This window comes from Pinus tabuliformis, chromosome J (genome assembly GCF_031772625.1).
Source record: "Pinus tabuliformis cultivar Carrire ecotype Pingquan chromosome J, CPIR1, whole genome shotgun sequence".
NCBI classification, from domain to species: Eukaryota; Viridiplantae; Streptophyta; class Pinopsida; order Pinales; family Pinaceae; genus Pinus; species Pinus tabuliformis.
Genome location: NC_142295.1, coordinates 823294087 through 823312324, shown reverse-complemented (window position 1 = coordinate 823312324; position 18238 = coordinate 823294087).

Below are 18238 nucleotides of genomic sequence, written 5' to 3'. Positions count from 1 at the left end.
GTGCTCATAATTATGCTAGAAAATAAAAGTGTCAGAATCTTCTCAATCTTAGCTTCAGATTTAAGATTTTTTCATTTTGAATCCAAGGGTGTGAACAACACTTGAATTCGAGTTCATATGCCGAATTTAGGGCAAGTCAAAGTTCAATTTTGACTTGCCTGCATGGAAGGATTAGGATGATGAGGAATGTCTTCAATGAATAAGGAGGTGCCAAGTTGTAGTCTGCCATTGGCCCTTGAAAATCACATATCACAGTGGTAGGTAGAAAAGGTGTTTCAAATCGGCCTCCAGTAGGTCCAGGTTGCGATGCAATCTAATCGCAATCGTATATCGTAGATGGTGAAGGGGAGAACATCACAGGTATCGACAAGGTTTGCGATGCGATGCAATCACATATCGCAATCACAACAAATAGGTAATCAACCCACCATAGTTAAGTCCCGTAAGCGATATACCATAGACGTGATAAAATTATAAGCCATGGTTTAATACTCCGACGGGTCAGCGATATGGCAATTGCAACATTCTTCCAGGTAAACTAGATGTTTCTCCCACTGAAATCGCCGATTGCAATTTCCAATATGTCCAACATAATATGGGCCATGGTGCGGAGAAATTATTTTCCAGTTAGCAGATTTTGGGGTAATTTATAGTTTTCTACCAGTTTTGGAGAATTTTGTGGAACAAATAGTGGGAGAACTGGGAGAATTCATAATTCCTTTAGTTCTTATCCAAATTGGTGGCAAAAAGAGTAAATTTTAGTAGTTTTGGATATTATGAACTCATTGAGACAAGTTTCAGAGGCATATGAGCATTGTAAACAAAATTTTGATGTAATTTGAGCATAACATAGATGCCCAAGCCATTGTATGTTGGACTAAGGAGACGTACCCCAAGAAGGGTGAACTCCTTTATCATGTGCTTGTTGTGTGTTGTATATTGATGTTCATTGTTGTTATATTGCTGTTGTTCAGCATATGTTTTTATGTTAAAATATTCATAACATTTACATAAGAAAATCTCATGGGAATTTGTTAATTATGCAAAAGTTTTGAATCCTTAAGCACTTGAAAAAGAAAATGATAAGCATCTTGGGTTTATTTCTGAATGGGGAATTAGCACAACATTACTAATCTACTCCAATTCAGATCAAGTTGGTATTAGAGCACTGGTTTTGCTTACTAGATTTTCTTTGTGAAAGAAGGATTTAATTGTTTGCAAGTTTATGTCATGCTCACAAGGTTAAAGCTCAAAAGAGGTGAAGGAAAGCTGGTTGAAAGCCCTAAAATTGGGTCAAAGGGAAGAAGAGAAAGGTTGCCAAAGTATTCTACACCAATACAACCTCAAGTTGTAGAAGTTACAGTTGAGATTCGACCACTAGTACAGCCTCAAGTTGTAGTTGAGTCTTCAGAGACCATGTCTCGTGAAGGAGAATGTATCCTGACAGAATATGAGAAGACCTTCAGAAATGATTTATTTGATATGACAGAGATGGTTAAGGTCCTCTATGAAAAGAGGAACAACAAAATACAAGGAGAAATTTCTAAGCCTCCCAATGGAGAAGGCTCTTGAGGAGGAGGTAATGGAAAAGAAGATAAAGGAAAAGGAAATAATGGGAATGGAGAAAAGCCTCCACCATCTCCGCCATCTTCTTCATCTTATTCTTTGAAAGCATCTTCACACTCTTCCGCAAATACCATTGTTACTCATACTCATCATCATTCTTCAAAAGGGGTTGGTAAATCACCTTTTCTGAAGCTTGATGTTAAATTCTAGTTGCCTATGTACAATGGAGAAATTAATGTAGAGAAGCTGGATAACTGGATTTGTGAGTTGGAGGTGTATTTTAGAATTCAAAACCTTCAAGAGGATGATATCAAGATTTAGTTGGCTTCATTGAGAATGGAGGGTGAAACATTTGGATGGTGGGAATCAAGGACTCAAGATGAGATCAAGAAACGTGGTAAGATCTCTATTACTTGGTCTCATTTCGTTGCTGCTATAAAAAGACAGTTCTACCCTGTAGCTCATATGAAAAAAGCCATTATGAATTGGCAAAATTTCTGACAGCTGAAAGGTTAGAAAGTAAAAGAATATACTCAAGAGTTTTGGAAAAGAGATCTTATGCTAGGAGTAGACTTACAGTCACAAGATACCTTGCTAAAATACATAGGAGGGTTTCATAGCTATCTTCAACATACTATTCTTATGTTCAGTCCCACGAATCTTGATGAGGTCTGTGTTCAAGCTACACACCTCGAAGCAAGAGGGAAAAATATACAGGAAGAAGGTAAGAAGAAGCCATTTTAGAGTGTTGAAAAAGGGAAGAAGTTTAAAGGAAAGCAGAAGAAAAATGCTTTTGTTAAGAAAGAAGGGGAGAGACCCATGTGCAAGAATTGTTCCAAGGAAGGACATGATGAAGTGCATTATTGGAAGCTTAATCCAAAATTATGATTGAAGAAATTCAACAATAAAGGGAAATAAAAGACCAATGTTGCTGCACAACAAGACTTGGGTTCAGACTCAGGGGATGAAACAAAAATCACAGCCACAGTCACCAAAGGAAAAGTTGTGGAAAAAGCAAGCAAAGAGGCAGTCGTAGAAAGTACCAGAGAAAAAAAATACCCACAATGTTTCAAATGAGGAAAACTAAATAGAGATATTCCATATCTGAGTCATTTCCAAACATATGAAAATTGATACGCTGTTTGACAATGGGTCGCATACCAACTTGAGTTATACAGATTTGGTTAAGAAAATGAATCTAGAAACCATGCCCCATCACAACCGTATCTGTTGGGATGGAAAACCAAGGATGCTAATTTACAAGTCACACGGAAATGTATTTTTAGGTTTGCAATCAACACTAATTTCATTGATGAAGTTGAATTAGATGTTGTACCATTGGATATCTCAGGAATTGTGTTGGGAAGTCCGTATTTGTATGAAAGGAAGGCTATTTTCCTTAGATTTGAGAACAAATACCATTTGTTCAAAATGGAGTGGAGTACATTGTGAGAGCCCATCGCAAGAAACTTAATCTATCTTTGGAAATCACAGGTGGAATGAAACGAATGGTTAATTCCAGCAAGAGTCTCATGCTCCTCATCATTAAGCAAAAAAATGACATGGAGCAGGAATCCTTTGCAAGCTGTGATGTAAAGCTGAAATTTGAATTGATTGATGTGGTCAATCAATATGGGGACATGTTCCAAGAATCAAAAGGACTACCACCAAAAATAGGAATTCAACATGAAATTCAATTACAATAGGATTGTCCACTCCCAAACATTGGTATGTATCGAATGTCAATTCTAGAACGTTTAGAAATTAAAAGACAAGTCTAGGAATTGTTAGATAAAGGAGTAATTCATCCTTCTACTTCACCACGTGGTTCACCAATTGTTTTGGCACCCAAGAAAGATGGAACCTGGAACATGTGTGCAGATTATCAAGCTTTGAATAAGATTACAATAAAGAATTGATACCCACTGCCCAAAATAGATGATTTGCCAGATTAGTCGAAAAGTGCAAAGTATTTCACTAAATTAGACTTGAGAAGTTGATATCATCGAGTTAGAATAGCCGAGGAGGACATATGGAAGACTGCTTTTAAAACCAAATAGGGATTGTTTGAGTGGCTGGTTATGCCTTTTGGTCTTTGTAATGCTCCAGCTACTTTCATGAGAGTTATGAATGATGTTTTAAGATCATTTCTTGATGAGTTTTTAATTGTCTATTTAGATGATACTTTGATATTTAACAAATCACAAGAAGATCATGTCAATCATGTTAGAAAAGTTTTTGATATCATGAGAAAATAATAGTTATTTCTAAAGATGTCTAAACGTGAATTCAAGAAAACTTCCTTAGTGTTTTTGGGCCACATAGTTGGAGGAGGTGAGCTAAAGATTGATCCCTCTAAAGTTTTGGTCATTGTGAATTGGCCAATACCCAAATCCGTCATAGAAGTAAGGAGTTTTTTAGAAGCGCAGTACTGGAGGAAGTTCATTTCCAATTTCTCCTCCATAGCAGCTCCACTACATGCATTGACCAACGTGAAGGTTGTCTTCCAATGGGGAGGCAAACCGAAAAAAACATTTGATGCTTTGAAAAAAAAGATTAGTTCAACCCAGTTTTGGCATTGCTGGATTTGAAACAACCATTTGAAATACAAACAGATGCAAGTGACTACACCATGGGTGCAGTTCTTTTACAGCATTGGAAGCCCATTTCATTTCATTCTAAAATTTTTAATGGTGTTGTTATTAATTATCCTACGTATGATAAAGAGCTTTACACATTGGTACAAAGTGTGAAGAAATGGAAGCATTATTTGATGGGAAAAGAAACCATTAGTCACACCATTCATCAGCCTTTGCAATATCTACAATCTCAAATCAAATTGTAGTAGTCAAGGCACTTTCGTTGGATGGGACTTTTATAGCAATTCCACTTCGTAATTAGGTACAAGAAAGGAATTTATAACATAGTTACTAATGTGCTTTCTAGATCGGTTGTAAATGTAGCCATTTTACTCAAGAATAATTCTTTTTTTCTTGAATGTTATGTGGAACAATACGCATAGGACACTGACTTTCAAGAGGTGTATTTAAACTTGAGTCAAGGCAACCAAGTTGAGGAATTAGACTACCATGTACATGATAATTTGTTTTATCATTTGGGAAAACTTTGTGTTCCACAGGGAGTGAGAGTAAATGTCACAAGGGAAGTGCACACTTCTCTTATTGCTGTACATTTTGGTGTAAGTAAAACAATGGAAAATCTTTAGAGGTATTTTTATTGGCCACATATGCTTGAAAGTGTGTCACGTTTTATAAGAGTTTGTTCATTGTGTGCAGTCAGTAAGCCTAGTAATAGGAAACTAGGATTGTACACACCACTTCCAGTGCCTTCAATACCATGGGAAAGTGTTTCTATGTATTTTTAAAACATCTTCCTTTGTCAAGGAAAGGTCATGATTATTTGTATGTAGTTGTGGATAGGTCAAACAATATTTGCATGTTCATGCATTGTAAAAGGAAATTACAACTGAACAAACAACTCAAATTTTCTTTCAAAATGTATGGGTTCATTTTGGATTGCCTACTTCTATTGTAAGTAATAGTGATTCTCGATTTGTTGGGAATTTTGGTCAAGTTTATGGAACTTGATGGAAACGAAATTGAAGAAAAGTACAACCTTTCATCTGCAAAGAGATGTTCAAACTAAAGTGGTTAATAGGACAATCATTCATTTTCTAAGAGTATGTCACAGAAAACATCCTAAGTTGTGGGATGAATAGTTGCATTATATTTCAGAATTCTTACAACCGAGCAAAACACTCTTCTACTTTAACTTCGCCTTTTGAGGCATGTCTTGGTTATTTTCCTAAATCACCTTTGGATTTCATCTTTAGAAAATATGTAGCTATAGATGGACATAATGACATAGACAGAGGAAATAAATTCATTGAGAAAATTCAGTTGATTCACCAAATAATTCAAGAACAACTATAAAAGAGTCAAGGCATGTATAAAGCAAGGCATGAAAAGCATCATGTGGATCATTAATTTCAAGTAGATGATGAATTTTGGCTATACATTAGCAAGGAAAGGCTTCAATCTAAAGGTAAAAAGCTGAAACCAATTCATTATGGTCCATTTAAAATTATGGAAAAGATTGGTAATAATGATTTCAAGCTTGATTTGCCTTCACATATGCAGATCTATTCTATTGTTAATGTTGAAAATTTGAGATTATATGAACCCCCTTTAATTGAAGATCAAGGAGAGAATGTTCAAATTCCATCTATGAAGAATTTTCTCCAGAATACCTTGATGTGCTTTAGCAAGACACTATACTTGACAGAAGGATAGGGACAACAAAAAGAGGAAATATTGATTATCTTCGGGTGGGTCTCAAAGATACACATCCATCAAAGGCCAAATATATTGAAGTGGGGAAGGTGAGGGAACAATACCCTCATCTGTTCAATCGCTAAAAGTGATACTTTTGGGGTCCAAAAATCTTCCAATGGGGAGGAGTGATCAGTTGCTTAGAATTATGCTCAAAAATAGAAGTGTCAGAATCTTCTCAAACTTAGCTTTAGATTGAAGAGCTCGTCATTCTAAATCCAATGGTGTGAAAGATGCTCGAACTTGAGTTCGTATGCAAAAATTAGAGCAAGTCAAATTTCAAGTTTGACTTACCTACATGGCAGGATTAGGATGATGTGGCAAGTCTTCAATGAATAAGGAGGTGCCAAGTGGCAGTCTTCCATTGGACCTCAAAAATCACATATTACAGTGGTAGGTGGAAAACTTGTCTCAAATTGGCCCCCGACAGGTTCAGGTTGCGATGCGATCTAATTGCAATTCAATATCACAGATGGTAAGGGGAGAACAAAACATGTATCAACAAGGTTTGCGATGCGATGTGATTGCATATCACAATCGCAGTGAATAGGTAATTTTCCTGGCATAGTTAACTCCCATAAGCGATAAACCGAAGACGCAATAATGTTGTGAGCCATAGTTTAATACTCTGGTGGGTCTGCGATATCGCAATCAAAGCATTCTACTGGGTAGGGAAAATTTTAAGGATGGAAATTTATCTTAAAGTTTAGAAACCTTGGCGAATGCCACTAAGCCATAATATGAAATCTATAAAATGTTTGGAGATATTTGTTGGAAATAATACTGAGAGGGGGGGTGAATGAGTATTATTAAATTCTTTCCAATATTCCCTCTAGATTTATAATTTAATTTATTCTTCAGATGTTGACCATTAATTTGAATGTCAGTACCATATAATAATGAACAGGAACAAGAAAATTAGACATTCACACCAAAGAACACCAAATATAAGGTGGAAACCCAATGTGGGTGAAAACCACCTGCTGCAATGTGTCTCTATCTTCTTTCAATTAGAAACTTCTTTTACAATGATTCTGTACTGGTGCAGTCCTTTACCAGTACGCAGGTTGCAACCTGCAGAGAGCTACAACCCTCTCTCGTTTTCCAGTCTCTCCTGGAAGGGAGCTACAACCCCCTTAGCTCTTATACTAGCTGAGCTACTAGTACGTAGGTGCTAACGTACTTCTTTTCTTCCAAGGACCATGTTTCATTAATTTTCAGACTAGATCCATGAACATCAAATAATCATCAAGTACATGTGAATCAACCAATCTCCTTTTACAATCAACTAATGAATCAACCAATAGCCTCTCAGCATGCAGTAACCAGACAAGCAATACCAGTAATCTAAACCTAAAATTTTGCAGCAATAGACAAAAGGCAGCCAACAAATATTTCAAGAAAAGTCCGCAACATCACCAATATAAACCTGCGAATATCTCCACTTTTGCTATGTCCAGCCTGCATAGCTCTGCACCTGATCTTTCTACTCGACAACGTACCTCCACACCTGATTCGCCTCCTGGACTGTGCACCTCCACACCTTCGTCTTCTACTGGACTGCGGACCTTCACACTGTGCCTTCTACTGGGTTGCGGACCTGTGCAACTGCATCTTCTACCGAGCTGCGAACCTCCGCACCTATGCCTTCTACTGGGCTACGTACCTCCGCACCTTCTCCTTCTACGGGCTGCGGACCTCCGCACCTACGCCATATCTCACCTGCAGACCTCCGGATCAAGGATAATTTTAGGGGCGAATGTTCGCCCTTTGGCGAAATTAAGGGGTTTTAAATTTTTAGTGGGCGAATATTTTGTATCATAGTACATTTTTACAAATCACTTCAAATAGCCCACCTTATTTTAAGGGAGAGGGTAAAAAAGGTAAATTTAGCCCTTGAAATTAGGACTTACAACCTTCCATTCGCCCATTTTCAAGAATAGGTTTTATTTAAGTGAATTAATAAAAATATAAATAAATGAGAGGTATGGTAAATAAATAAAACATTTTTTATATTTACTCCATACGTCACCTTATATACATGTAAGGGTGTAAACAAATAAAAATATAAGTAAAGTGGAGGTACAGTAAATAAATAAAACGTCTTTTTATACTTACTCAAAAGGTATGGTAAATAAATAAAAATATAAACAAACTATACATGTAAGGGTGTAAACAAATAAAAATATAAGTAAAGTGGAGGTACGGTAAATAAATAAAACGTCTTTTTATACTTACTCAAAAGGTATGGTAAATAAATAAAAATATAAACAAACTAGACGTATCGTAAATAAATAAAACCTCTTTTTATATTTAGTCCATAACCCTCGTTCTATTTATGAAGGCTCAAGAAAGAGGTTTTATTTAAGCGAATCCTATGGGCCAAATACCATATTTGTAAAAGAGGTATGGTAAATTAATAAAAATATAAATAAACGAGAGGTATGGTAAACAAATAATTTTTTTTTTTATATTTACTCCATAAGTCACCTTATATTCATGAACACTAAAAAAATGGGTTATATTTAGGTGAAACCTATGGCCAAAATACTATGGGACAAATACCATGGACTAGATTGTTATTAATACCATGCAAAAAACCATTACTAACCCTAATATTAGAATTAATAAAAATAAAAATGGCACATGGTATTGACCCATGGTATTCACCTGGAATGTAGCCTATTTAAATGGGGGAATTAAACCAGCATGTAGCCTATGCTAAGATCCACTAGGACTTTACAAAGTTTTATTATTTAGTGAAATACTCGCCAAGATCTTACAAGATTTTATAATTGAGTAAAATATTCACCATGCCTGGTGAGAGATTCGCCAAAAAATTATATATACATATTATATTATTGATAAAATCGCCTTCCATTTTTCCTATATACCATGGAGATTTTCCCATTTATTATATTTATAAATTTAGGGGGGGTTCTTAAAATTTTCCCTGCTCCAGATATAAACACCTTATCAGTCCTCAATTGTACCCTAGACAGTCAGATCCACAGATCTGATCATGCGCCAAAGAGATCACGACCCCTCAATTGATCAGTCTTCTTATTCTCAGGTTTAATTATATTTCATAAGCCAATTACAAGTATTTCAGATCTAGTTCATCTTAAGATATTCAACATTCACAGGTGTCTGGCCAAATGATCTCCTTTCCTTTTTTGTAGGCAAGCCCTTACACAAACCATGGATCAAAACCATAGAAAGCCAATACAAGGGACCCAAAACCGGGGTTCAATATTTTAGATGCTATACCGCGGACCAAAACCATAGGATCAAACACGTCGGACTAAATACCATGGATCAATCATAAAAATTCCCACGTGCGCGCACTTTTCTGCATTGGAGTGAGTGAATCTGATGACCGCACCTTTTGTTCGGAGAACCTGTGAGTATGCCCACACTTCTTGTTCGGGGCACCTGCGGGTCCACTGCTTTTGTTAGGCTCACCTACAGGTATAAAATTTTCTATTATTTTGAGAGCCTGAACAGAGATTTTCCACTTGAGTGAGTTGCCATTAAGGACAACACCTGTGCCATAGTGCCAAACTTGAGTCATAATGCCAACAATCTCCCCCTTTGGACTTGATGGCAACCCCAAGATCCTCAAAGTCATTCTCCCCCTTTGTCATCAAGGGAAAAGGGTTATGATCCCCCTGAGAACATGTTGAAAACTCTATTCTGCTGTGCTGATGGTGCTCCCCCTGACTATAGACTAGATTTGCAAAATAAATAATTTTTCTTCAAGAAGAACCATAAACCACCATACACCAAATGACCTTCCTATCACCAAAAGATTCTATACATACATTCATCACCCAACCAAGTGGGGATCATCCTACCAACCAAGTGGGGTTATATGACAACCAAGTGCATTACATCATTCATCCCAGACATAGGCCGTTACATGACCTTGACAAAAGAAATATAAGACATAGAGACAAAACATTAGCAACAATATTCAGATCAGCATCCATGTACTCCTTCTGTGCATGCTCCTCCAAGATCTTCTACAATAATGCCAACAATGCATTATCAGAAGAATATATGCTCCCCTTGAACTTGTGCCATTTCGTCTTCCCCATATGAAACTCGCGTACAACCAAAACTCTCTGAAATAGACAAGATTCAACAGCAAGATGATGCATCAACTACCCGTAGCTTTTGCCTAAGGTATTCAAAGGTCTCCGTGGGCAGCGGTTTGGTGAGTATATCAGCAACTTGTTCCTTAGAGGGAACATACTCGAACTTGACCTTTTGTTCAAGCACTTGTTCCTGAAGAAAATGATACTTGATTGATATGTTCTTGGTCTTTGAATGCATGACAGGATTCTTTGAAATAATGTTTGCACTTGTATTATCACAGAAGATGGAGATAGGTGGAGTACAAGTGATTTGCATGTCTTGCAATGTTTGCATCATCCAAAGGAGTTGTGTGCAAAAAGATGCAGTAGCTACATATTCTGCTTCAGCTGTAGATAATGCAATAGAGCTTTGTTTCTTGTTGAACCAAGATACTAATCTAGGACCCATGAAGAATGCACCACCACTAGTGCTTTTCCTGTCATCCCGCTTCCGGCCCAATCTACATTTGTATAAGCATGAAGTGTGAGATCTGTATCTCTAGGATACCATAAGCCATTGTTTTGAGTTCCTTGAAGGTACTTGAAGATTCTCTTAACTTCCTGAATATGAGTTTCCTTTGGATTTGCCTGAAATCTTCCAAGAATTCCCACTGCATGGATGATGTCTGGTCAGGTACCTATCAAATAAAGCAGACTTCCAATCATGGATCTATAGGTTGGTTCATGTACTGCTGTCGACTCATCATTCGCGTTGAGGCTGCATCCTGTCACCATAGGGGTACATACTGGTTTCGAATCCTCCATCCCATATTTCTTCAAGATCTGCTTGAGATACTTGGTTTGTGATAGAAAAATACCGTCTTTGTTTTTTTGGACTTGCAAACCAAGGAAATATGTGAGCTCACCAAGCATGGACATTTCAAACTCCTTTTACATCACCAAGGCAAACTTTTGACTCATGTCTTCTTCATTTCTACCAAATATGATATCATCTACATACACAACAAGTATTAGCAACTTTTCATTGTCAACCTTTATATATAGATTGTTGTCAATTGATCCTCTTATAAAACCTTGTTGATGAAGATATTTATCCAACCGATAATACCATGCCCTAGGAGCCTGTTTAAGACCATAGAGAGACTTTTTGAGCCTGCATACAAGATTTGGATCATTTCCAAGGATGAACCCATTTGGTTGTTCAATGTACACTTCTTCATTCAAGTCTCCATTCAGACAGGAAGATTTTACGTCCATCTGAAATATTTTTAACTTTTGAAAGCTAGAGAGAGCAAGAAACATTCTTATAGCCTCAAGTCTAGCAATTGGTGCAAAGGTTTCTTCAAAGTCTATGCCCTCTTGTTGCGCACATCCTTTACAAACAAGTCTTGCCTTGTTTCTAACCACATCTCCATTTTCATTTAGTTTATTTTTGAAAATCCACTTTGTCCCTATGACATTCTTATTTTTTGGTCTAGGAACCAATTCCCAAGTGTTATTCCTTTCAATCTGTTCAAGTTCTTCATCCATTGCCTTGACCCAGCATTCATCTTTGCATGCCTCTCTTACATTTTGTGGTTCAGTGGAGGAAATTAATGCCAAATAGCTTGAAGCTTCTGCAATTGTTCTTCTTGTTTGTATGCCTACCTCCTTTTGCCCCAAAATTTGAGATTCTGGATGATTCTTTTGAACATACTTGGATGGAGTCTTTTCTTCTATCCTTATCTGTTCTTCTGGTGCCTCATGGGTTTCTTCTTCATCATGAATCTGATTTGATGTTGATGGATAGTCCTCATCATCTTCAAAGTCTTCAGATCTTACCTGCCTGGGAGTGTTTTATTTTTCATCCACCACTACATCAATGCTGTCGACAATTCTTCCAAGCCTTTTATTGTAACATTTGTATGCTTTGCTGTGATGAGAATAAACAAGGAGAATGCCTTCATTTGCTCTAGGTTCAAACTTGCCAAGATTTTCATCATTATTTTTAATATAGCATTTGCTTCTAAAAATTTTGAAATGTTTTACCGAAGGAGTCTCACCATACCAGAGCTCATGAGGAGTTTGAGTGTTGTTCACCCGAATATTTGTCTTGTTGAGAATAACAATTGCAGCAAATGTGGCTTCACCCCAGAAGGTTGCAGGAGTTCCAAACTCATCAAGCATGGCACGAGCCATTTGTTGAACCATTCTGTTCATCCTTTCCACTATTCCATTTTGCTGAGGAGTCCTAGCTGTAGAGAATTCCCTTCTTATTCCATGTTCTTCACAAAAGTCGAAAAATTCATTCGAGGTAAACTCCCCACCTCTATCAGACCTGAGGCATTTTATTTTGTGATCTGATTCGTTATCCACCAAGGCTTTGAATGATTTGAACTTTTCAAAGGCTTCGTCTTTGTGCTTCATAAGTCCTATCCAACACATCCTAGAAAAGTCATCAATGAATAATATGAAATATTCTTCTCCTCGAGGTGACCTTTTCCTAGATGGGCCACATACATCAGTATGGACAAGTTCAAGTGGCTTGCTAGCTGATCCTTCCTTCTCAGGGAAGTTAGTTCTGGTTTGCTTACCAAACTGACACGATTTGCAAATTGTATTGTCTGGAATTCTGATGTCTGGAAGACCACAAATTGCCTAGTATTTACATGCTTTCCTTATCTGTGAGAAGCTAAGATTCCCCAATCTTCTATGCCATAACCAGTGTTCATCTTCTTGCTTAGATAACATTGATGTTGTCCTTCTTTGAATATCTATAAATTATTTGGAGTCCTTATGCCTTTGATCACTGTTTTTCCTGTATCAAGATCATGAACACTACATCCATTTGATCGAAATATTATCTCCGTTCCTTGATCACACATCTGACTGACACTCAACAAATTATGCTTTAACCCATCAACATACATAACATTTCTAGCTTTGACCTTTTCTTTCAACTGAACAGAACCTTACCTTTTATGAGCGTGGGGGTGCCATTTCCAAAAGAGACATTCTTCTCCTTCTCTAAGGCACTATATGACTAGAGTTTTTCCTTATCACTCGTCAAGTGTTTCAAATAGCCACTGTCAATGTACCATTGATTTTCTTGCCCTTCTGCATATAAAGCTATACCACATCTCTCTGGTTGTGGTTCCTTCATTCTCCATGTTTTGACACTTTAGGCTTGCTCCTTCTGAGTTGTCTACCGAAACCTTCTCCTGCATTCAGAATCTTCATGACTGAAGTTGTTACAAATAGAGCATTCTATTTCATTTTCAAGAGCAGAAAAGTTATTGTAGGTTCTTTTCACGATCCCAGTCATGCTCCTTTGTTTTTGAGCTTCTCTAGTCATGATTGTCTTATAGGTAACACATTGAGCTGCTTTGTGGCCAAAATTATGACAAGAGAAACATTGGCCATTGAAGAAACTCCTATGATTATCAAATCTACCAGCCAAATGATTGTAGTTTCTATTGACATCCATTCTTGAGGCAAATTGAGAAGGTTTTACCTGAGGCTAGTTGTAGCTTCTGTTTGTCCTTAAAGTAGATTGCCCTTGATTTACCTGGTAGTCTTTGTTCATTCTTGAGGTAAATTGTCCCTGATTTACCTTATGATTTCTATTAGGCCTTTGCTTGCTCCTCCTTGCTGCATCAAGATAACTTTTGGAGGTGGATGCTTGAGATGCTTCTTCATTATATCCTAGACCTGTCTTGATTAGTGGAGAACGTTGCACATTGATAATCTCATCCAGAGTTTCAGATCCTTTAACAAATTTAAGATTAAGAGCTTTTGTTTTCTCAATCTCTTATCTAAGACCAACAATTTCACATTCTAACTTTTGATGAAGTTTTTCTTTTTCTGCCAGTTGGAATTGCATAGTATCAATAATCATATTTTTCTCTTCTAAACAAATTTTGAGTTTAGAAATCTCTTCATAAAGACCTTCTTCATCTATAGAATCCATGAAATCATCATCTTCAAAAGCCATTAAGAGTCTATAATTGTTACCTTGTTCATCTTCTTCACTATTTGAAAGTCCATCACTGTCTTCATGAGTGTAATAACATTTCTTATTTACATTCTATTTCTTGTTCCATATGACAGGTTCCTTACCTTTATCAAGCTTATCTTTATCAGGACACTTTGCAGCATAGTGACCGACTCTTACCTTCCAATATATGAAGTTTGTCCCATCAAAAATCGGTGGCCTGATCGATGCTTCTCTCTCGTAGTTGCTCATGATGATAGATCTTCCTTCAAGTGATCAAGCTTCTTCTGAAGGACCTGCTCTAATACCAATTGTTGGAAATAATACTTAGAGGGGGGGTGAATTAGTATTATTAAATTCTTTCCAATATTCCCTCTAGATTTATAATTTAATTTATTCTTCAGATGTTGACCATTAATTTGAATTTCAGTACCATAATAATGAACAGGAACAAGAAAAATAGACAGTCACACCAAAGAACACCAGATATAAGGTGGAAACCCAATGTGGGTGAAAACCACCTGCTGCAATGTGTCTCTATCTTCTTTCGATTAGAAACTTCTTTTACAATGATTCTATACTAGTGCAGTTCTTTACCAGTATGCACGCTACAACCTACAGAGAGCTACAATCCTCTCTCATTTTCCAGTCTCTCCTGGAAGGGAGCTACAACCCCCTTAGCTCTTGTACTAGCTGAGCTACTAGTACGTAGGTACTGACCTACTTCTTTTCTTCGAAGGACCACGTTTCATTAATTTTTAGACTGGATCCATGAACATCAAATAATCATAAAGTACATGTGAATCAACCAATATCCTTTTACAATCAACTAATGAATCAACCAATAGCCTCTCAGCATGCAGTAACCAGACAAGCAATACCAGTAATCTAAACCCAAAATTTTGTAGCAATAGACCAAAGGCAGCCAACAAATATTTCAAGAAAAGTTCGCAACTCCATCAATATAAACCTGCGAATATCGGCACTTCTGCTGTGTCTAGCCTGCACAGCTCCGCACCTGATCTGTCTACTTGAAAATAGTGGGAGAACTAGGAGAAGTAATAACTCCTTTAGTTCTTATCAAAATTAGTGGCAAAAAGAGTCAATACTAGCAGTTTTAGCTATTCTGAACTCATTGAGACATGTTTAAGAGGAATATGAGAATTGTAAACACACTTTTGATGTAATTTGAGCATAATAGAGAGGCCTAAACCATTGGAAGCTGGACCAAGGAGACGTAGCCCAAGAGGGGTGAAATCCTTTATCATGTGATTTTTGTGTGTTGTACATAGATGTTCATTGTTTTTATATTGCTGTTATTCAACATATATTCTTATGTTAAAATCTTCATAACATTTACATTGGTAACTCTCATGGGAATCTGTTAATTATGAAAAATTTTGGAATCCTTAAGCACTTGAAAAAGCAAATTATAAGAATCTTGGGTTTATTTCTGAATGGCCAATTAACACAACATTACTAGTCTTCTCCAATTCAGATCAAGTACCCTATTGTAACATGTGTTTAAGTTGTTTGTACTTGTCCTCCTGCTATCCTTCTTGTAGGATCTAGTTCTATAAATTCATCCCATAGGAAATCATAGTTGCAACATGGTTTAGCTACACTTTCCTACAAAGAGAATTTACAACCCTGTTCTCCTTTCCTTTAATGTATCTGATCTCAAATTCAAACTCAATAACGGTGGCCAACCACCTAGATTATCTGAAATTTAGATTCAGTTGGTAAAATAGGTATCTCAATCCACTTTGGTTGCTCATCAATACAAACCTCCTGCAAGGAAGATAGTGCTTCCACATCTTCAATGCATGAATCATCACTGCCAACTCAAGGTCATGAGTCACATAATTTTTCTCATGCTCATTGAATTTCCTTGACTTGTAAGACACCACCTATCCCACCTACATCAGGACTCCACCAAGTCCTCTCTTGAAAGCATCTGTGCACACCACAAAATCTTTATCTAGATATAAAATCTTTAACATTTGAGTGTTTATCAACAACTGCTTCAACTACTCAAAACTTACTGCACATTCTTCTGTCCATTGAAATTTCTTTCCTTTCCTTTGCAAGGATGTAATAGGATATGCAATTCGTGACAAGTTCCTAAAGAACCTCCTATAATAACCTGCTAGTCCCTATAGGTTTTAACCATATACAAGAATTACCTCCAAACGAATTCTTCAAATGGAAAATAAACGTTGGTGAGAACACAAAACAAATATACATAGATATTGTCCCCTAGATCCCAAAACTGAGACTACCATATTGATTTTTCATTATGTTCGTTTCAATGTAAGAATACATATATATACATGCTGAAGCATTCATAAACCACAATCCATTAAACATTGATTATAACATAACCATAGTTCCCTTGACTGAATCTACAAAATACCATAGGAAAAAAACTATCATGCCCAAAACCATGTGCAAAAGGCATGCATATAACCATGGGTAGGTCTGCCCACTACCTTTGGGTCTGCCCCCAACAATGGGTCCGCCAAACTATTATTGGTTTTGCATAAATTTTCTTTCCCTGGGTGTTGCCCCAGACCTCGTGTAGGGGGGATGTAACCCCCATGCAAGCACCTTGACAAGGGGGGTTGTTTCCCCCATTGTTAACTCCTCATTGTGCCTAACGCGTGATGCTAAATCATGGAATGAATATAACACACACCTAACAACCCCATGAATGATCTCACCTTATCCACATTTCTAGGATCTTCCCATTCCATGATATCTCTTACCTTTTCCAGATCTACTACTATTCCTTCCTTGGAAACCACATGGCCCAATTAATGTACCTTTTTTTTTGAAAGAAATTACATTTTCTAAGCTTGTCATATAACTGATGCTCTCTTAGCAGTCTCAATACTGCTAATAAATGTTTGGCATGCTCTTCCTTGTTCTTAGAATATATCAACATATCATCAATGAATATAATAACAAACTTGTCCAGATAAGGATGAAATGAACTATTCATCAAGCACATAAAAGTAGTTAGAGCATCAGTCAAACCAAAAGGAATAGAAACAAACTAATAATGCCCTACCTGGTCTGGAAAGCAATCTTGTAGATGCCCTCTTCTTTAATGTGTACCTGATGGTATCTGGATCTCAAATCAATCCTTGAGAACACTACTACTCCTTTCAACTAGTCAAACAAATCATTAATCCTCGGCAAAAAATACCTATTGTTTATGGTCACCTTGTTCAACTACCTATAATCAATGCACAACCTAAGAGTACCATCCTTCTTTTCACAAGAAATACTGGTGCATTCCGAGGCAATACAATTGGCCTAATATACCCCTTGTCAAGCATTTCTTTCAACTGAAACATCAATTCCACTAACTTTGGAGTAGTCATCCTGTAAGGTGCCTTTGATGATGGCGTTGCCACTAGTTCCAACTCAATAGAAAAGTACAATTCTCTCTCAGGAGGTAAATCTGAAATCTCTACTGAAAACACATCTTGAAACTATTGTAATGTAGGGTAGCTCTCGAACATTTCTACAACCTCAATATCCTTACCCTTGTCACTAGAAATATGGACAGAAAAAAGTACACACCCCTTCATGTGACTGTTCTTTTCCTGCATAGTTGTGACCATCGTCACTGATGCATGCTTCTTCTTTCCCTGCAATATTCTATTTTCCCCATTATCATCCATACACTCAATATCATTTTCATAGAAATATACTTTGGTCCGGTGGAGGTACAACCTATCCATATCAAAAATCATATTGTATTACCCTAATGGAAGCACATTTAGATGTGTTGATGTAGGCATACCATTCAACTCAAATGCACAAGCTCTTACCTAGTGATAAACTCTCTTCTTAGTACCTGTAGGCAACTGCACCAACCAAGACTTTGCATGCATTTATTTTCTCAAACAAAACTTTTCCACCAGTTCAGGATTAACATAACTATAATTAGATCGAAGGTCAATCAAAATAGAAAAAACTTGACCACAGAGCATGCCTTCCATCTCTATAATGGATGCCTAGTGATCTCCCTGCTTGTTTTCCATAACTACATAAATCCAAATAATGATATGACCCACATACCCAACCATCTGTGCTTCATAACCACTGTATATCTAAGGCCTACCACCCTGGTACAATGGAAAATATTTCTTACGATGATCTTTGCCACATATCCAACACTGTAATGGTCCCCTACCATCACCTCTATTATTCTACTCTCTAGGTTGCGATCCATG